Source organism: Hippopotamus amphibius, chromosome 7 (genome assembly GCF_030028045.1).
Source record: "Hippopotamus amphibius kiboko isolate mHipAmp2 chromosome 7, mHipAmp2.hap2, whole genome shotgun sequence".
Lineage (NCBI taxonomy): Eukaryota > Metazoa > Chordata > Mammalia > Artiodactyla > Hippopotamidae > Hippopotamus > Hippopotamus amphibius.
In genome coordinates this window covers 88,787,416-88,810,314 of record NC_080192.1, presented here as the reverse complement: position 1 = coordinate 88,810,314, position 22,899 = coordinate 88,787,416, and positions in this window count along the sequence as shown.

The following is a 22,899-nucleotide window of genomic DNA, read 5'->3' as shown; positions in this document are numbered from 1 at the left end:
GCATGTTGTGTTTGCAGAGGCGCCCAGCCGGTCGGCTAGCGGTGGAACGCCTCACCGGCACTTGTCGCTCGACTTGCGGTCTCAATAACTCTACTCTGATCGAGACAGTCCCGTGGACTCGGCGCTGCGCGGGCGGGTCTTGGGAGACGGCGATTAAGTTAAATAATCGTTGTACTGCAGGGTATTGGGGTTGGGTGGGGTGATGAGGGGTCGCCAGATAGTCTCCCGGTCGCTCGAAGTCAATGAAATAGCTCGGATGAACTCAAGACCTTTCTAAAGATTTCTCTTTTAAAAAATTACACTGTAGAATTGCACAATTTGCTGTATCTCAGCCAAAAATAGTGTTTCATATCAGCATGGTCATTTGAAGGCAACACTGACACTTTTGTGTCCTAAATAATACGTTTTGAGTTTTCTTATTTTTGAGTAATGGATTTTTTTCATTAAAGAAATTTCTTAAAGTACAGAAAAATAAAAGAAAGAAACCATGCGTACTGTTTCATCAACCTTTTTTGTTTTTTTGTTTTTTTGTTTTTTTTTTTTTTTTTGAGCCATCATTTTTGAGGGATTCCTCCCCCACCCGCCCAGTTTGCTTTGGCTTGTGTTCACCTGCAACCGCATACCCAGGTTCCAGATTTTGGAATGGGGTAAAAAGCGCGTGCGCCCCGGCTCGGGTCCCACCGGAGAGCGGAAGGAAATCGGCCACGCCCCGCAGCCCCACTCGGCTGCGGACTCGGGTCTGTCCCCAGCGCAGGAGGGGACAGCCTCCCGGCCCGCCTGTGGATTGCAGCGATCTGCATGTTCCAAGAGTGCCCAGGAAGCCGAGCTGCACACCTGTTAAGACACTGAGCAAGTCTCAGTCTGGGGGCCACTTCGTAGCAGCATCGGCTTTTTCTTTTCACCTTTGTGGCTGGAGTCTGTCTCCCGTCCTTAGAGCAGTTAAGGGAATTGCGCTGACAACCCAATACCAGTAACTGTACTGCTCTCTCCCAAGTTCTGTGGTTTTTGTTGCGAGTTGATGGGAGCCGGGAGTGACAAGAATGAAACATTTTGCAGAACGGAACGCTGTGGTATTGTGTCATGCTTCTTGGCACTGGTTTCCCCGTCCAAGTTCTGGTGGCATTGTTTCAGTCGGCTTTGCCCTTTTCCAAGCTCCCTTATGTTGGTTTGAGTCCAAGAGGAATGCTTATTTCTTAGCCCGTAAGGATTAGGAAAAGGGATTGCTGGATTGAGAAAAAGGTGCTGGAATTTAGACTCACTCCTTCTGAGATTCAGATTATGGATTTTTAAAAATGAGGGCATATTGGAGATTGTTGAATACTGAAATTATTGTTCTTATTAGGGAGTTGGAAAATAGAAGTGCACTCTCTTTTATTTAGTAATTAGGAAAAGTGTAAGTACTTTAAACACCCCTTAAAATTGCGAATGCTTCTGTGGATTCTCTTGTAAAATTAAAAAAAAAAAAAACCCTTAATTTATCTTTTCTGTAAATCTTTTTTTGCATATGATTAAAGTACTTGGGTTGTGTTTGGCCACCAATAGTTGTCCCCATTCTGAGTGACTTCTTATCTGAACTTTAAGTGTATTTTAGGAAGGGGAGTTGAGGGAGCTATAAATGTAGTGGCTTCTGGGGACATTTTGTGGTGGCCAGGAAAACTTACTTAGTACTGATCTATGAGAAGAGAATGGTTTTAAAGGATTTGTTGGGGATTGCTCTTTTTGAAAAAAGTTACATTATGTTCATTATGATTTCTAGAATTGTATAGTATGCTGTATCTCACCCAAAAATAGTTTTCCATGTCAACATAGTCATTGGAATGCAACACTGACACTTGTTTCTTAAATAATAAGTTTTGAACTTTCTTATTTTATGGTAATAACACTATCATTCACTTAAGAAATTTTGCCAAATACAGAAAAAGTAATGTATATTGTTTGAATCATCAATTTTGAAAGATTATTTCTTTCCTGATTTACTTAGGCCTGCTTTCACTCACAGCTAAATACCCAGGTTCCAAATTTGGAACGGTATTAATAGTGTTGAATATGTAGTTTAGGAGACTGGGGGCTTATTAAAAAATGTTATTTTCCTCCATTGACATGTCAGCACTAGCAGAGACTATTATGGCATTTTCTCCTTAAAGAAAGGGATGTGATGATGAAATGCTTTAATAATTTTGAATATTATAACCACTAACATTAAATGCTGGAGATTTTTAAAATGGTGTTAAGTTGAAAAGTTTTGAGAACTTAAGTCTTTCTGTCATCTGTCAGTGATGTGTCGTTGCTAGAAGAGTTTATCATAGAGATCTCTCTTTGAAGCCTCAAGATTTTCCTTGCAGCATTCATGTAAGAGCTGTGGTTTGATATCAAAGCTTGTCACCTTCTTTTTGACTTTTTGACGCATCACATGAGCAAAATTTTGCAGTTTGAGATTTGGGGATTTGCTTAGTACCTGAAGACTCACAGATCAAATTAGTAAATCATCCTTTGTCATTTCCCCTAAGTAAGTTTTATATTCTTTCCCATTAAGAGTTAATTAGGGTTTTGGAAGGCATTTCACTCATACTTATGAAAATTCGTTAATATTTTAGGTACATTTGACCCAGCAGTTCCACTTCTGGGAATTTATTCTAAGGAATGGATATGTACACAGGGTTAGTTACTGGATGTTTGTTGCAATGTTGTTTATGATGATGAAACTTTGAAGAAAAGAATTATCCCTTAAAGGGAAATGGTAAAATAATTTAAATCATAGAATATAATTCATACTATATAGTAATACAGTGTAAATCTATGCAACCATTACAAATCATGTTGTGGAAGAAATCTGACAAAATGAGAAAACAGTCATAATATAACATCAGGGTAAAACACAAATTTTTTAGATTTATGAATATTATCCCATTTGGGGTAAAAGAAGTGTAAAGGGATTGAATTGCAGTGAAGATTAAACTTGATTCAGGCTTGCCACTTTGAGAGAAAATTGTTCTGCATAATTTAGTGCTAGATTGTAAGAAGGAAAAAGGAAAGGCTATATTCACATATCTAGGCACTGAAACCATTCTCTCTCTGAAATAATCATCGAATACCTAGAGATGAATGGGCAGTTTTCGTGTCCCTGCTTATCCACAAGGTTTACTCCTTTTAATTTTATTTGAGCCTTTATAATCTTATTATAGGTTAAAAGATTTACTGTTGTGGGGATTAAAAGACTGGCAAGTAGGCTCTCAGGTTGGCGTGTAAGTGTGCAAGTTCAAAATATGTGATAAGATTGCACTGTATGTACATCAAAATGTTAAAAGTTATCTCTGGAGAGATGGGATTTGGGGGTATTGTTTTATGTATTTTCATTATTTCCCAAAATATTGAAAATAATTATATTTTAAATTTACACCAAGATGAAGAAGTGTATGACTTAAAATTTAAAAAAATTTGTTTGAGTAGGCAATCATTTCATAGGGTTAAAGATCGAAAAGTTGAAAAACAGTATTCAATGGAAAGGCTCCCTCTTTCCCCAGTTCTTCATCTCCTCAATTCCCATTCCTTCAATTTGCCTGCCCTGGATGGTCATTATTACTAGTTTATTGCTTGTCCTCCAGAGACATTTCATGTATTTCCATATCAAAATAGATTTACATTTTCCCCTTCTTAGATGTATTTGCACTTTTCTTCCATTGCTTTTTCCGCTTGACAGTGTATCATAGGGATCTTTTCATATCAGTACATAGAAAGCATTCTCAATAAAAGTTTTTTTTTTCTGAAAAATGATTAGCACAGAGAGTATAAGGACAGAAAATGGACCTTGATCAAAACTTTTTTTTTTTGTTAACCATGGTCATTTCCTTTATTTATTTATTTATTTAGGCTCCGCCGGGTCTTAATTGCAGCATGCAGACTCTTAGTTGTGGCATGCAAGTGGGATCTAGTTACCTGACCAAGGATCAAGCCCGGGCCCCTGCGTTGGGAGCGCTGAGTCTTAGCCACTGGACCACCAGGGAAGTCCCACCTTGATAAAAACATTGAAGAGACAATTAAAAGAAGAGTTTTCCTCATGGTTGTTGGGGTATTGAGTACAAGACTCTCTTGCTTAGTGAAGAGGAAATCACTTTGAGTACTGATATAAGGAATTGTAAAACTTTTCAGTCTAATTAACCAATACATTATTTTAAACTGTTACTTCAAAATCAAAGTAGTAATATATATCATTGAAAACAATAAGTCAGTTCTTAAAATTTTACCACAGAAATATGGACACATTCCTCTTGAGTCCTTGTTTATTTCCTGGGAGGTAACTACTTTCAACTCTTGCAACTTTTTCTTCTAGTATTTACCTCTGTCTTTCTAAAAAGTATTCTTTATAACTACTTCTTGACTTAAATGATTTAATGGCTTTTTTGATAAATTGAGAACTAATAAGTCAAGATGAGGATTTATCTCCTTTTCTCTCTATTCTGACTTCTTCCATCCTCCCAATTGAGATTTTATCTCAGTATTTAGTTAAATCAGTAGTTAGGTTTTATATTATTGTGACTAGGTAAATATGATTAGCCTTTCAGCCAAAGAATAAACTAAGATTGTTTCTTTTCTTTTTTTAACTTTATTTATTTATTTATTTATTGGCTGCGTTGGGTCTTCCTTGCTGCACGTGCGCTTTCTCTACTTGCGGAGAGCAGGGGCTACTCTTCCTTGTGGTACATGGGCTTCTCATTGCAGTGGCTTCTCTTGTTGCAGAGCATGAGCTCTAGGTGCACAGGCTTCAGTAGTTGTGGCACATAGGCTCAGTAGTTGTGGCTCACAGGCTCTAGAGCACAGGCTCAGTAGTTGTGGCACGTGGGCTTAGTTGTTCTGCAGCACATGGGGTCTTCCTGGCCCAGGGATCGAACCAGTATCCCCTGCCTTGGCAGGTGGATTCTTAACCACTGCACCACCAGGGAAGTCCCAAAGACTGTTTCTTTTATTTACTTAATTTTCTATTAATGTACAGTTGATTTTTTTCCAGTTACTCAAGTGCCTTCAAACAAATGCAGGAATCTGTCAATTTCATTTTTTTTCGTTAAGACTTCCTTTCTCTAGATCTCATTTCTTTTTTTCCTATTTATTTATTCAGCAGATTACATTCCATTATAGGTTATTATAAACTGTTGTGTATAATTCCCTGTACTATGCAGTAAATCCTTGTTGTTTATCTATTTTATGTATAGTAGTTTGTATCTGTTAATCCCATTCTTATAAGTTTATTTTCTATGCCTGTGAATCTGTTTCTGTTTTGTATACAGATTCATTTGTATTATTTCCACATATAAGTGACATCATGTAGTATTTGTGTTTCTCTGTCTGATTTATTTCACCAAGCATAATATTCTCTAGGTCCATCCATGTTGCTGCAAATGGCAAAATTTCATTCTGTTTTATGGCTGAATAATATTCCATTGTGTATACACACACACACACACACACACACACACACACACACAGAGGTGTACATATATATATCTATATATCTTACATCTTCTTAAGCCAATAGTCTGTTGATGAGCACTTAGGTTGCTTCCATATCTTGGCTATTGTAAATGATGGTACTGTAAACCTTGGGTTCATGTATCTTTTTGAGTTAGAGTGTTAATTTTTTTTTTCTGGATATATACCTAGGAGTGGAATTGCTGGATCATATGGTAGTTCTATTTTTAATTTTTTAAAAGACCTCCATACCGTTTTCCATAGTGACTACATCAGTTTACATTTCCACAAACAGTATACAAGGATTCCCTTTTCTCCACATTCTCTCCAGCATTTCTTTGTAGACATTTTGATGGTAGTCATTCTGACCCATGTGAAGTGATACGTCATTGTAGTTTTGATTTGCATTTCTCTAATATTAGCAATGTTGAGCATCTTTTCATGTGCTTGTTAGCCATCTGTACATCTTCTTTGGAAAAATATGTATTTAGGTCTTCTGCCCATTTTTTGATTGGATTGTTTGGGTTTTTTTGATACTGAGTTGTATGAGTTGTTTATTTTTAATCCCTTCTTAGTTGTATCGTTTGCAAATATTTTCACCGATTCTGTAGGTTGTTTTTCGTTTTGTTAATGGTTTCCTTTGTTGTGCAAAAGCTTTTAAGTTTGATTAGGTCCTATTTTTAAATGTTTGCTTTTATTTCTTTTGCCTTGGCAGACCGATCTATTAAAATACTGCTATGATTTATGTCAAAGAATATTTCACCTATGTTCTCTTCTAGGAGTTTTATGGTGTCATGTCTTATACTTAGGTCTTTAAACCATTTTTGAGATTATTTTTTTATGTACAAAAATGTTCTAATGTCATTATTTTATATACAGCTGTACAGCTTTCCCAACACCACTTGTTAAAGAGACTCTCTTTTCTTTATTGTATTGGGTTGGCCAAAAAGTTCACTCAGGTTTTTCCAGTATATTCTTGCCTCCTTAGTCATAGATTAATTGATCATGGGCTTATTTCTGGTCTCTCTATTCTGTTCCATTAATCTATGTTTCTTTTTTTGTACCAATACCATGCTGTTTTGATTGCTGTAGCTTTGTAGTGTAGTCAGATCTGGAAGGGTTATACCTCCAGCTTTTTTTTTTTCCTCAGGTTTGCTTTGGCAGTTCTGGGTCTTTTTTGGTTCCATATAAATTTTAGGATTATTTATTCTAGTTCTGTGGAAAATGTAGTGGGTATTATACACCTACAGATTTAATGCAATGCTTTGGATTATATTAATTCTTTCAATCCTAAAACATGGGATATTTTTCCATTTTTTTGAATCATCTTCACTTTGTTTTATCAGTGTTTTATAGTTTTTAGTGTATAGGTCTCTTACCTCCTTGGTTAAGTTTAGTGATAGGTTTTTTGTTTGTTTGTTTTTTTACTTTCTCCTTCTGATATTTCATCATTGGTGTATAGAAACACAACAGATTTCTGTATATTAATCTTGCACCCTGCTACCTTGCTGAAATAATTTATTAGTTCTAGTATGTTTTGTGTGGAGACTTTAGGGTTTTCTATAGAGTATCGTGTCATCTACAGATAGTGAGTTTTACCTTTTCCCTTCCAATGTAGATACCTTTTATTTCTTTTTTCTTTTCATTCCCCTTTTTTCTTTTTCTTTTTCTTTTTTTTGTCTGATAGCCATGTCTGGGACTTCCAATACTATATTAAATAAAAGTGGTGGGAGTGGGCATCTTTATTTTGTTCCTGAATTTAGCAGGAAGCCTTTCAGCTTTTCACCATTAAGTATTATGTTGGCTGTGAGTTTGTCATAAATGACCTTTATTATGTGGTGATATATTCCCTCTATACCCATTTTGATGAGAGTTTTTATCATGAATAGATGTTGAATTTTGTCAAATGTATTTTCTGTGTCTGTTGAGATAATCATGTGGTTTTTTTCTTTCCTTTTGTTAGATCATTCTTCATACTCTAATCTGGTCTGGTTCTAGGTTTTCACCAACCTAAAGATTAGGATCTTTAAAGAATTAAGAAAGGAGATTGCACCCATAAAATAAGAATTGGATGCTGTGGAAAGAAACAATCAGAGAAGGTGAAAGTGCTCTATAAAATTAAAAATATGACAGCCAACATGGAATTCTGAACAGAAGGGAGAAGATAAAGTTCTGTCGGTTTGATGCATAGTTGGGACTTGCCTTCACGTCTCTCCTAGTTTGGATCCTTTGTTACATAGATCCTGATTTGCTTTACTCAATCATTTTGGTGAAGCACTTAGTCCAGTTACTTTCTAAGAAAGGATAAATTTTTTAAGTCCTTGCATGTCTCAGAAATGTCTTTATTTTACCCTTGCACTTGATTTCTCTGGTATGATTCTGGGACACTTCTCCTTGGTATTCTGAAATTTTATGGTTTTGTGAACTTACTGTGGTTCTTTTTTTCATTTATTGTACTTTGGCCCTTTCAACCTGAGCCCTCTTTTTTCCTAGTCTGGTGAAATTTATTTCAATAAGTTCTTTCCATTTAAAATGTTCTCTCTCTCTCTATCTGTCTCTCTCTCTCTGTCTCTCTCCCTCTTTTTTTCCTTAGGCCACACCACGTGCCTTGTGGGATCTCAGTTCCCTGACCAGGGATTGAACCCAGGTCATGGCAGTGAAAGCCCAGAAATAACCACTAGGCAACCAGAGAACTCTCTGTTCTCTTTTTTTCTTTAGTATTTTACACCTCCTGGATTGATCCTTTAATTTTCTTCTCTCTTCCGTTTTTTATCCTACTCTCTCTTTTTTTTCAGCTTCTCAAGGCAATTTTTTTCAACTCTATCTTCTAGCACTTCTATTCAGTATTTAATTTGGATTATCATATTTAAAATTTTAACCTTTCTTGCTCTCTAATTGCTTCTTTTCATAGCATCCTGCTCTTATTTTGTAGATGCAATGTATTTTCTTATCTTTTTGTAAAAAATATTTATTTATTTATTTATTTACTTGGCTGCGCTGGGTCTTAGTTACAGCACATGGGATCTTTGTTGCCGAGTGGGGGATCTAGTTCCCTGACCAAGGATCAGGCCTGGTTCCCCCCTATTGGGAGCACGGAGTCTTAACCTCTGGACCACCAGGGAAGTCCCTTTCTTAACTTTTTAAAGATATTAACTGTAGTTGTATTTTTAGAGTTTTCTTTTGCTTTTTTCATTGTTTCTGCCCTTTGTGGTCCTTTTTTCTGTTTGTCTTTTCAGTTTTTTCAGGGAGAAGCCTCCAGTCCTCTGTAGTGTGAGATATAATCCTAGGTGTCGCGGATCTGGGAGCAGGGCCAGTGAAGGGGAATATGTCAAGATTACCTAAGACTACCTCCAGGTTCAGTGATTCACTAAGAGGACTCACAGGACTCAGCATGTAGTCATATTCACAGCCATGATTTAATACAGTGAAAGGATACAATGCAAAATTAGCAAAGGAAAAAGGTAGGTGGGGTAAAGTCCAAAGGAAAGCAGGCACAAGCTTCCAGAGTCCTCTCCCACTGGAGTCACACAGGCTGTGCTGAATTCCTCCAGCACTGAACTGTGGCAACATGTGTAAAGTGTTGTCTCTCAGGACAGCTGATTAACGACTCAGTGCCCAAGGTTTTTACTGGGTGCTGTTCACATAGGTACGCTCTGCCTAGCATGCACCGAGATTCCAGACTCCCAGAAGGAAAGCAAGTGTTCGGCACAAACCCCATTGTTCATGTTTAGGTCCATTAACCACTATCGTCAGTTAGGGAATGGTGGGAACCTTCTTGAAATCAGAGTTTCCAGATACCAGCCCAGGGATAGCCTTGCAAACAGGCCTTTCAAAGGATAGCAGTCTTAGGCCTGCTATGTGAATTCTCACCTGCATAGGAACCGAGAGCCCCTCAGTTTAATATACAGTTGACACTTGAAACAACACAGGTTTGAACTGCACAGGTCCACTTGTACACAGTTTTTTCTCAATAAATATATTGGAAAAAGTTTTGAAGATTTATATGACAACTTGAAAAACTTGCAAATTCTGTAGACTAGAAACATGGAAAAAATTAAGAAAAAGGTATGTTATGAATGTATAAAATATATGTAGATACTAGGCATAAGGTGAGTGATATTTAAAATAAAATTAAAATAAAATTAATAATGTATTAGTTTTCTTACTGTTTTATAACTTTGATTTCAAAGATTACGTTACTGTACAGTATGCCTCTCTTTCTTCCTCTCTCTTAATTGGAGAAATTGTCTGTCAGCCTATCACAGGCAAGTGGTTTCTTAAAAAAGATAACAATGTTTCCAATACCGTATTATGAATATGACTGTAATACTGTATACCATAAAACTTTTATAGTGACTTATTCCTTAGTGTGTAGACTAGGCTTACCATGAAGCAATCACATTGATTACACTAAGCTATCATAAAACAATCATGTTGCTTCTGCTTCATTACCAATGCGTGAATTGTTATACCTGTAAGTAAATATAAATTTCTTTTTCACATTATCCTTTCGTTTTTGATGTCTGGTGTTAGTAATACATATAAAATCTACAGTGTTTTGTATCTTATAAGACAAAATGGTGTAGGTACTGACGATTCTTGTAAACAGATGTAAACTTACGCTATCAGTAAGTACAGTACAGTACTATATTTTCCCTTCCTTATAATTTTCTTAATAACATTTTCTTTTCTAGTTGATTGTAAAAATACAGTATAATACACATAACATACAAAATATGTGTTAATCAACTGTGTTATTAGTGAGGCTTCTAGTCAACAGTAGGCTATTAGTAAATAGTTAAGTTTTGGGGGAGTCAAAAGTTATAGATGGATTGTCCACTGCATTGGGGGGGTCAGTACCCCTAACCCCACATTGTTCAAGGGTCAACTGTACAGGCTTTCTCTTAACCTCCTCGTCTTCTGCCTGTTACCCTATCCTTGCCCTCTACTGGTAACCTGGCGGCTGGAGCATTTCACCTGCTGTAGGTGACAAAGTCACCTGTTTGCAACAGGGTAAAATAGCGATCCTGGGTGAGTGAATTTCCAATATTTTGCTGTTTACTTGTCCTATAACTAGGTGAGTGGTTCACAAAGTGTGATCTCAGGGTATCCTGAGACCCTTTTCATAATAATATTTATGTGATGTTTGCCTTTTTCTTACAAGCATACAATGGAGTTTTCTAGAGGCTATATAGTGTTACAATAGATTGAATGCAGAAATATAAAGCAATACCGCTCTTCTCACTAATTTATTTTTTGTTTTGGAAAATATAGGGTTTTTTTCATAAAAATCATGAATTTATTATTTTTAAATGGACTAATAAATGGAGTAAAAATATAGAATAATGTAAGTTTCTCAGTTTTTCTAGAGACAATAAATCTATGTAGATATAACCCACATAAACAAAAGTTCTTTGGAGTCTCAATGCTTTTTAAATATGTAGCTCCTTGGACCAAAAAGCTTGAGAAACTTTCATTTCCCATTTTTCTGAGCCTGGCAATTTGTCCTTTTACTAGTTGTCTATCTATACCTGTGTTGTCCAGTATGATTGCCATTAGCCACATGTAGCTATTTAAATACAAGTTAATTAAAATGAAATAAAATAAAAAATTCAGTTTCTCAGTCATACTAACCAAATTTCAAGTGTTCAATAACCACATATGGCAGTGGCTACTGTATGGGGCAGCACAGATCTAGAACATTTTCATCATTGCAGAAAGTTCTGTTGGACAGTGCTGATCAAAGCTGTTAACATTTAGAAGCTGTTCTTATCTCTTCCTCTTGTTCTTTTCTACCCTCATGCTCTTTGCTTACACTATGATAGCTGAGCCCATATACACATATTTTCAGTTCACAAAACATTTCATCATCACCAAGGCAAAGGGACCGGACAGGTTTTGCCAGTGCACACACCCATGGATGCTTGTGAAGTGGGGGTGGTGTTGCCATGTATGCAGTGCAGACCTGTGCAAAGCACTATGCAGTGAAGCACATTCACAAAACCTGCAATGTGAATGGCTCCCAATGGAGGTGCACAGTGCAGGGGCCCTGAGTGCCTCAAAGAGCCTGGATTTGAAGCCAGGTTTGTGTAATTCTAGTCTGTGCTTTTTAAAAGCTTTGGTTAAGATCACCCAATCAGTCCCTCTTGTCCTAGATATATGTGCTAGGAAAACTTTCAAAAATGGGTAAAATCATGATTTTCATACAGATATAAAATGAGTTAGTGGCAAACATTTTATTTAACTCCTTAATTAAATGAGGGAACCAGTAAGATGTTACAGCCAATTCAAAGGGAGATTCCAAAGAGATCAGGACTATTGAAATGAATGTGCAGATGAAGGCAGAACTGACCTCTTCCATTGTAGAAGGAGGTCAGTTGAACCTCCACCAGACAGAATTCACATGCCTAGAGGCAAGAATTATTTTGCATCACTATCAGTTTTCTTCAGTAGAAACTAATAAAGTAAAATAGCTCAACAGCAATCAAAGGCTAGAATCAGATAACCAGGGCGTGATCTGAATGCAGCATAGTTTTCCACTGAAGCACACATTTTCTCTTACAAGACTCATCCAGCAAAGTTTGGATTTTAATTTGCCTGCCCATGTAAAATTATCTAATTGAAAATTCAGGGTAACAGAGAAGTTACATCTAGCACTGAATTGAATAAATTTGTATTCTGGGTTCGTTTTGTTTGCTAGGTTACTTGCTTGTTTTAAGCAAGTTGTTTATGTTTATACGGCAAATTAGTGATGAGCTGAATAGATCATTTAGGTTTCTCACTTTGGCCCCAGACTGGTTTCCCTACCGGTACAATAAGTCCCCTACGTACGAAACTTCAAGCTGTGAACTTTCAAAGATGTGAATGTTTATTCACATGTCAAGTCACATTAAGGTAGTTCATGTGTCTGGCGTACATTGTCACATACGTGCATCCTCTACAAGTGGTTGTGCCTTTGTGTACTTTACTGTACAATACTGTATAGAGTACAGTAGCACAGTGTCTTTTTTTTAAGCCCAGGATGTCTGGAAGCAAGCTTAAAATCAGCGATATATAGCCAGTTGTGTTAGTTGGGTTCCTAGGCTAACTTTGTGGGACTTACGAACAAAGTGGACTTATGAATGCGCTCTCAGAATGGAACTCATTCGTATGTAGGGGATTTATTGTACTGAGAGTGACTGCCAGTTTTTTTAAGTTCAACACTGCCTGGAGCTTGGAAGGCATCAAACTTAGTAAGCCTCAGTCCTGTATTTTCATTGGAGAGACAGCCTTATACACAGTGAACCATTATATAATGTGATAGGTACTGAACCAGAGATGGGAATAGTGTAACATAGAATCACGAACAAGGAAGCGATGAAATCTGGCTAGGGAGTTAACATTTCGTCAGGGCCTTGGAGGACAGCTAGAATTTAACCAGAATGATTTTTCCATTCATACACGAGAACTTCCAATTGTACTTCCAAGTAAAAAGCCAATCTCCTAGATGGTCCGCAGACCTAACCTCCTGGTGGTCACAGCCTGTGTAGGCGCCTTCAGCATTATATCAGGATTGCTGTGTATCCTTGCATATATAGCGGTGGAAGTGGCAGTGTATGGATTCCAAGACTTGGGCATAAAAGACGTTGCTGCTTCCATTGTGGTCTCTTGGCTTTCTTGCTCTGAGTGTAACTGACTGTGACATTGTGGGAACACTTAAGCAGTCCTATGAAGAGACTCATATGGGAAGAAACCAAGTTTACTCAGGGCCAGCGGCCACGCAGCCAAAGAGTATTTCCTAGCTTCCCTGGCATCTAGGTTTATCTTTGTGGCTAAGTTCTTGGAAGCAGAAGAGATGTGTGCGACTTCTGGTACTTGCCTTTAAAACATAGTTTTGCAATCTTTTTTTTTTTATTATCACTTCCATAAGGAGCCTTCTTAGACGTTTTTTTCCCTAATTGCCCCCATGAAATTTTAATACCACCTGTGTATATCTGTTTGTGCACGGTATGTAAATATCTGTGCTTTAGCCATAAAAAGACTAAAGATTTTTGGCCTTCCATCGCCCATGAACCAGTTTTGCCCCTTCGGGGCAATATGTCCCTGCTGAGAATGCATGCTTTAATGGGCTGGGTTTGTTCTCCCCTTCTTCTCTTTCTTCCTTCTTGTGGGCAGAATTGTTTTGTGAGCTAACGGCAACTAGGCAGACAAAAAGAGAATGCAAGCCACAAGACAGAAGAAACCTGGAGGATTATATATCATCACAGAACAAAACTGCCTAGCCTATGTTTAGACAGTTAACTGAGAAAGAAACCTACCCTGGTCTCATGTGACCCATTTTATTTGGCGGCCTTTATTGCAGCAACTTAGTCTGTATACTAACAAACATGCACCCCATTTCTTTAAAACTGTTTTAGAAGTTTAAAAAATGTCTCTTCTGTTAGTCTTGTCACCCAGATCTTCTTACCCATGGTATAGAAATGTTATTAACGCTTCTGCCATTCGCAAACCACTTACCATTACCAGTGCTGAAAATTGTATACATATTAACATAATTTTATTCAAAATTTGGGCCCCTCTAAGTGATATCTCATAATCACTGAACCAATGTGTTACCATGCTTTATCTCACAGCATATATTGCTAATTTGCTATAGTCTTGTTTTGTTGGGTTTTTTTTTTTTTCAACCATTAGTTTTGAAGCAGTGGAGTATACTAGGAGCACATACAGGATCTTCATGAACATTTTAAGGTACATTGCAGAAACTTGAGAAGATAATATTTGAGAATTTAATTCCCCAAACTTCAATAAAATGATAGTAGAAGGGAATAAAAAAGGCAAAAGAGAGGGGAACAGGAGACCACAGTAATTTCAAGCATCTTTTAGAATATTGAAGCCTTTTTTAGGACAGTGATCCCCAAATTGTGGTCCCTGGGGCGGCATCATTAGTATCCTCTGAGAACTTATTGGAAATGCAAATCCTTGGGCCTCCCCTCAGACCTACTAGTTAGAAATCCTAAGGATGGGGCCCAGTAGTCTGTTTTAACAAGCTCTCTAAGTGATTCTGATATGTGTTCAAATTTGAGCAGTACTTCCTTCAAAGAATGTTGATTCCCTTGAAAAGTAAGCCAGTCCACCAATAATTTCTTTCCCTCACCCTCCATGCTCAGTATTTGTTGGCACCAGGGCCCACGGAAGATGGGAATGAGATGTGCAAACACGGGTACCCTTTCATCTTGAGGTGGCCACCATTAACCTTCTGGTTATCATCCTTTCATGCATCTCTGTATGTATATGCATGTGCATATGTTTCATTTTACACATGAAATCATATTCATATATTTTTTAAGATTTTATTTTGTTTTTATTTTTATTGATTTATTTATTATTTATTTATTTATTCATTTATTTATTGGCTGCGTTGGGTCTTTGTTGCTGCTCGCGGGCTTTTCTCTAGTTGTGAGGGCTTTTCTCTAGTTGCGACGAGTAGGGGCTACTCTTCGTTGTGGTGCGCAGGCTTCTCATTGCAGTGGCTTCTTTTGTTGCAGAGCACGGGCCCTAGGCACGCGGACTTCAGTAGTTGTGGCACATGGGCTCAGTAGTTGTAGCTCGCAGGCTCTAGAGCACAGGCTCAGTAGTTGTAGCACATGGGCTTAGTTGCTCCACAGCGTGTGGGATCTTCTCAGGCCATGGATTGAACCTGTGTCCCCTGCATTGGCAGGCAGATTCTTTTTTTTTTTTTCTTTCTTTTTTTAAGAACTTTTATTGAGATACAGTTGACATACAATGAACTGCATATATTTATTTTTTATTTATTTATTTATTTTTTTTGGTATGTTCTCACCCTCATGTATTTTATTTTATTTTTAAATTTATTTGTTTATTGTATTTATTTATTTTTGGCTGCATTGGGTCTTCGTTGCTGCGTGCAGGCTTTCTCTAGTTGTGGTGAGCAGGGGCTACTCTTCGTTGGGGTGCATGGGCTTCTCATTGCAGTGGCTTCTCTTATTGCGGAGCATGGGCTCTAGAGCGCAGGCTCAGTAGTTGTGGCTCACTGGCCTAGTTGCTCCGCGGCATGTGGGATCTTCCCGGCCCAGGGATCGAACCTGTGTCCCCTGCATTGGCGTGCGGATTCTTAACCACTGCGACACCAGGGAAGTCCCTGAACTGCATATATTTAAAGTGTACAATTTGATTTTTTTTTTCTTATTAGTAACGTATGTATGGCAATCCCAATCTCCCAATTCATTCCCCCCCAACCCTCCACCTTCTCCACCCTTGGTGTCTGTATGTTTGTTCTCTACATCTGTGTCTCTATTTCTGCCTTGCAAACTGGTTGATTTGTACCATTTTTCTATATTCCACATATATCTGTTAATATACGATATTTGTTTTTCTCTTTCTGACTCATTTCACTCTGTATGACAGTGTCTAAGTCCATCCATGTATCTGCAAATGTCCCAGTTTCATTCCTTTTTACAGCTGAGTAATATTCCTTTTGTATATATGTACTACATCTTCTTTATCCATTCATCTGTGGTTGGACATTTAGGTTGTTTCCATGTCCTGGCTATTGTAAATAATGCTGCAATGAACATTATGATACATGTTTCTCTTTGGATTATGGTTTTCTCTGGGTATATGCCCAGGAGTGTGATTGCTGGGTCAAATGGTAGTTCTATTTTTAGTTTTTCAAGGCACCTCCATACTGTTCTCCATAGTGGCTGTATCAATTTACATTCCCACCAATGGTGCAAGAGAGTTCCGTTTTCTCCACACCCTCTCCAGCATTTACTGTTTGTCGATTCTCTGATGATGCCCATTCTAACCTGTGTGAGGTGATACCTCATTGTTGTTTTGATTTGCATTTCTCTAAGCAGGCAGATTCTTAACCCCTGCGCCATCAGGGAAGTCCCTGATATTTTTTAATAGTCGTTTTTTGGTTAATCTTTCCCTTCTTATGTTCCACGTCTTAGCAATGTAATCTTACATTAGCAAAATAATATACATATTTCAGCAATACATATATATTATATGTATAGTTACACTTTTCTTTATGCTTATATATATATCATATACAGACACAAGTTTTTCTCTTTTGAAGTAATTCATCTAATCTAATTTTCTATTATTTTTTAAGTCAGTTTTTATAATTTGTATTTTGCTGAGAAGTCATTTGTTTTCTTTTGGTTTTCTAATTTGTTGTCACAGAGTTGCACATAATATTCTCATGCAGTTTTATTAAGCTCTTTCATATCTTCTTTCTTATTTCTGATCCTATGCATTTTTGTTCAGCCCTCTCCCTTTTCCCCACTCTTTACCGAAATCAGGGTTTTGGGGTTTTTTTGTTCTTCCAAACAACAAGCTTTTGATTTATATATCCTTTTGGTATTTTTAAAAATTTACTCCTAGGTTTATCTGTATCAATTCCTGCTTCCTACTGTATTCTTCTTTTTATCCTTTTTCCTTACTTTGAAGAATAATTTCCTTACATTTTTTTAAAACCCTATTTAATGATGAAGGCATTTAAGGCCCTAAAATTTCCTCTGAGGACTGTTATAGTCCCTAGAGTGATCTCTCATTGGTCTAAGTTTTTCTCCTTTTCATCACCTTCTAAATGGTTTGTAATTTCACTTCTGATTTCTTTGATCCAAACATTATTTAGTAGTATGTTTGTTAATTTCCAAGTATTTATGAGTTAAAAATTTTTTTTTTACTATTTGGAACTAATAAATGATTAGACACTAGGACATGTAAAATCCCTTCTTCTTTAAAATTTTTTTCATCCGTTGTTTATTGTAAATGACATAGTTGCTTGAGCACATTTGCCCTGTAGGCTTCTTTACTTTTCATGGAGAAGGATGGAATTACTAATTGCTTCTCAGGTAGACAGATAGAAGATGTGCCATGTATTTAAGAGCTTTGGCACAAACTGGCTACAGAAACAGAACAAGAATTTCTCATCCCAGGAGTTTTCTTATTTGTTTGTTTGTTTATTTTTCTCTGTAGGCTTTTAGAAGAGCTAAACAGTTAGTTCCATTTTGAGCTCAGTGTTCTTAGAACAAGGGAAGTTTGGATGACAAAAAATTAGGAGGTGAGGCCATTTAAAAAGCAAAAACAAAAAAACTAAGCCTTTGTAGATGTGACTGGGTGTAGTGGTCAGTTAACCAAGGTTTGGTAGAAGACTCTTAAGCTCCAGAAAAAGAAGGGAGGCCTCTTTGTGTAAAAAGACAACTGTTTGCTTTGCTTGTTTTACGAAGAATATAGGTTGATGTTGATAGGACTTAAATCTTATGATGGGTTAGGGGAGGCTGTGTGAAGGGGAAGTTGTCCCAAATTGATTGCCTGTAGACCATATGTAGGGCCCTTACAGTGTTTTATATGTTTTGAATTAGTTGCCAACACTTAAAGCAGCTTTACACACACACATATACACACACGCAAACAAATCTGCATTTCCAGTGTTTAAAGACTCTGAGAAGGCTGAGATTACATTAGTACACTGTTGCAATAGGCTGGAGCTGGGGTGTTCCTGTCCCTTTTAGAAAGGCATGTGCTCTCCACTTAGATGTCCCCACCATTCCCTCTTGCCCCCAATATCTAGGCTAAGTGTCAATAGTTATTTATCCTTTGTCCTTGTGCTGCTGTTTTTCCAGTACCACTTTAAGAAGGAAGGGCAGTATCTTTTGGGTCCACTTTTCTCTCAAAAGTGGAAAGAAAAAGGTCTTTTCATTATTAAAAAAAATAAAAGAAAGATTTTGTCGTTGTTGTTGTAGAGATACAGAATATTCCTGTTTTAGTATATGAAGTGTATGTGTCAAAAGAACACAAATTAAGATGCCATTTTGAAGCCAACCATATGTAGTAAGCACCGTAACTAGGGCTTGTTTTTGAATGGGAATTAAATAAGGGACACCATGTAGTTATTTACTTGGTAAGAAAAAATAGTCCTGGGTGTCAATACCGTATATCAATGGTAAGTTCCTAAAGCAGTGCCTTTTGAGTAGAGCAGAAATTATGTACCTCAAACAGAAAAAAAAAGTAAGTAAATGTAAAAATAATTGGAAATACTGTTTCATAGCATACTGAAGATATGACCAAGAATTTAAAGGGCAGGTTATATTACAAATTTAAATTATTTGTGGCATTTTCAATTTAAGCTCATGAAAATACATAGATATTATCACACAGTTAACAAATTTGTAGTGTCTGAAAATTTTAATGAATTGAAGAACTTTTGGATTTGTTGCCCATGAAATGGCCAGTATCAAGTGACTCGTATGTATATTAGAAAAGTCTGTCAAAATTTAATGTAAATGTAATGTAAAAATATATTAGCTTGATTATAGATAGTGCTCCTGGAATAATGAATAGTTGGGGTTAACGATGAACAATATTGAAAAGAGAAGTCATAGATTTAATAATTTGTTTATTACAGATTTTACTAGGAATAATTTTAGGCCAAAACTTAAAAATGCAATCAATATAGCAATTATCACCCAAAATTGGATACTGATGCCTGAACTTCAGATATTTCAAGACTTTGCAGGATTTATGGTATACACAGCTCTAGTTTCCAAGATATAGTTTAGGGCTGACAGTGGTTTTTTAACTGGTATAAGAAATTAATCTGGGGACTTCCCTGGTGGTCCAGTGGTTAAGACTCAGCGCTCCCAATGCAGGCGGCTCCGGTTAGATCTCTGGCGGAGGAAATAAGATCCCACGTCCCACATGCAGCACAGTGCAGCCAAATAATAATAATAATAATAATAATAATAATAATGCGAGGATGAAAAAGAAGAGAAAAGAAAGAAATCAGTTTGTACTTGTCATCCAAGGGAAAATCTTTGCCCTCAGTTTACCAGCGATGAATGGCTTAATGATTTGGCTTTTTTGGTTGACATTACAGCTTATCTAACTACTGCAAATACAGGGGCATTCATGAGGAGTGCTACATTGATATGATTCAGTTCTCCCATTTGTAGTAAATGTATATGCTTTTTGGCAAACTTTTTTTTTTTTTTTTTTTTTGGCCGCGCTGCGCGGCATGCGGGATTTCAGCTCCCTGGACCAGGGATGGAAGCCGCGCCCCCTGCGGTGGAAGCTCGGAGTCTTAATCGCTGGACCGCCAGGAAGTCCCTGGCAAACATTTTTTTAAAGAACAATCTGGATCACTTTCATATGCTGAAGTTGGTTTCCAGAAATGAAAATTATGGCCTTAATTCTTTCCCCAAATTATGGAGTTTAAGACTGAATTCCAAGCAGGTTTTTTGATTTTATACTTTATGAAAATGAACATTTTCCAATTAATAGCAGTAAGGTGAATGGGTAGCTACAAATTAAACTATTAAAAACTAAATATTATAACATCAGAGTACCAGAACTCTGCAAATACCTTTGAATTATCCTAAATTTAAAGAACTATGCAAGAACTTCATCTTTGTTTGAAAGTACCTCTGTTTAAGAGGAGTTTTTTTCTCTTAGGAAACAATTTTTAGTTCAAGGATTCAGGGCTGAAATTCTATATTATACATTGCATGCTAACTACATTGACATCTTGGTATAGGGCAGAGGGTGTCAAGTTTTTGATTTTAGATAAAAAATATATGAGCTACAAGAAACATTTAAGTTCTTATTTTTTATTTGTATTTTTTGTTTCAATTTTATAATCTCTAATATCATAAATATTTGCATTATGTTACATGCCTAAATCATAGTTCATTAAAAATAATGTTTGCTTCTATTTCTGGCATTGAATTTTCTGTTATCTTGATCACTTCAATTATTTATGTTACTAGCTTGTCCCCTGTAGGCATTTGAGTTTATGACTCTTGTCATAGTTGAAAGGTAAAATCTTAGCTATATCCTAGGGGAAAATGCCTATGAAAATATGGTGAATCACATCATTCTAATTAACTTTACACTGTTATTACTTTTCCTTAACTTAGGCATTATATTTTCATGGTGGTTTGTTTCATGGTGGTATTTTTAGGAAAGGAAAATTGAGCATTTATGCTTATTTATTTCAACATTGTAAGTACATATTAGATAACTCAGTTTCATGGGACAAGAGTTTTTCCCTTCATCCTTCTCTCACTCCCTGTAGAATCTTCAATGAGAATTCTCTGTGAAAGCTTCTGGGCAAAGCACTGAAAAATAACACCCATAGACTTTTATAGGATCAGAGACTCCATCCAGACTCTGTTCAGACGGGTAATTTCGTTCAGGTGAGGAACCAGAGGCTATGCTGCATTTTGTAATAACTCCTGAGTTTCTGTCATTGGCTCATTGAAATTCTTTGGTTTGGGATCAGATGTGTGCCGTCTGTGAGAAGCTGCCTGGTACTCCTTTCTCCCTGGCAGCGCTGTCCTCGCCTTGGCTCCGACGCAGCTACGGCTCTGTCTTCTCAATTGCTTGCTGTGTGTTGCCTTTTCATAGAATTATAGACTTTTAAGAGTGTAATAAAGCTTTTGACCACAGAAGAAAAAGGTTTTGTCTAGTTTCTAAACTGGCCCTAGGAGAACAGAGAAAAAGAGGACAACAGGAAAAGTTTTTCTAAATCTTATGTAATTTGTAGTTACTGAAATGTCACTATTCATATTTCCTTTTTTCTTTCCTAAAGTTCAGTGTCTGCTTGGGTGTTTAAATTTTAATTTTGCTGAATATTTAGAAAAAATATGTTTATTTAAAGAAATGACAGGATCAAGGAGTAAAATGGCAACTCTCCACTCTTCACATTTCTCCGCGCTCCCTTTTGATCCTGCTTTGGGGTCCAATAGGTATAATGGGAGTTATGTTTCTGAATCTGTTCTTCAGTGGTTTCAAATGTGGTCCCTGTGAGAATGGTTCTCCATACCACTTGGGAACTTACTGAAAATGCAAAATCTTGGGCCCCATCCCAAACCTACAGAATAAGAAACTCTTGGGGAGTATGTGGGCAGCAATGTGTGGTGATTGTGGCTTACACTGTTTGAGAACCACTGCTCTATATGACTTGAATTATACCTCTGTTACCTTTGTACATGGAAACCTATAAAAGTTTTTAAACTCCTTGAGTGTCTTCATGCTTTCCTTTTGTTGCTTTGGGAGTCTGGGATAAAGTATATATATTGTGGTGAGCTGGGGACCTTTATCCTAGCTGGCTGGAACTTTGTGGTCCTTGCAGTCAGTGAACTCCCTTGAATGACAATTACTGATTGCTGAGATAATGGATGAGACAGAGATGCCATGGGCACTTTCAGAAGAAGTTAGTTAGGTCTGGCATCCCAGTAACTATTGCTCAAAGGGGAACCTAGTTTTGAGACATGGCCAAGAGCAATTATTCTCATCTGATTTAGTGTAAGTAATTCACTGGAGGAAAAAAAAGTCTGAGTATCTGACTTTGCCTGTGAAATTGTGTGTTTAATTTCTTTATATTGTGATAAAACATACATAACATGAAATTTACCATTTTAATCATTTTTAAGAGTACAGTTCAGTGGCATTAAGCACACTCACATTGTTGTACACCTATCATGACTGTCCATCTCCAGGACTTTTCCATCATCCCAAACTGAAATTCAGTACCTATTAAGCAATAACTATCCATTCCTCCCTCCCTGGAGCCCCAGATAACCACTCTTTCACTTTCTTTCTCTATGAATTTGACTATTCTAGGTTCTTCATATAAGGGGAATCATACAATTTTTGTACGTTTGTGTCTGGCTTATTTCACTTAGCATAATGTCTCCATAATGTCTTCATCCACGTTGTAGCATGTGTCAGAATTTCATACTTTTTAAAGGCTGAATTCCATTGTATGTATATATCACATTTTGTTTATCCCTTCACCCGTGGGTAAACATTTGAGTTGTTTCGACCTTTTGGCTCTTGTGAATTATACTGCTGTGAACACTGGTGTACAAATACCCATTCAAGTCCCTGCTTTCAGTTCTTTTAATTATTTACCTAGAAGAGAAATTATTAGATCATATGGTAATTGTATGTTTGATTTTTTGAGGGACTGTCATATTGTTCTCCGTAGTGACTGCACCATTTTACATTCCCACCAGCAAGGCACAAAGATTCCAGTTTTTCCAAATCCTCACCAATACTTGTTATTTTCTATTCCTTTTTTTTTTTTTTTAAATAATGGCCAACCTAATGTGTGTGAAGTGGTACCTTATGTGGTTTGGATTTTATTTCCCTAATGATTAGTAATATTGATTTCATGTCCTTATTGGTCATCTGGGTATCTTCTCTGGAAAAATGTCTGTTCTAGTCTTTTGCTGTTTATTGTAATTGGGTTATTTTTTGTTTGTTTGTTTTTGAGTTGTAGGAGTTCTTTATATATCCTGGATGTTAATACCTCATCAGATATACATTTTGCAAATATTTTCTTCCATCCTGTGGGTTGCCTTTTTACTTTTTATACTGTCCTTTGATGCACAAAAGTTTTAATTTTGATGAAGTGCAGTTTAT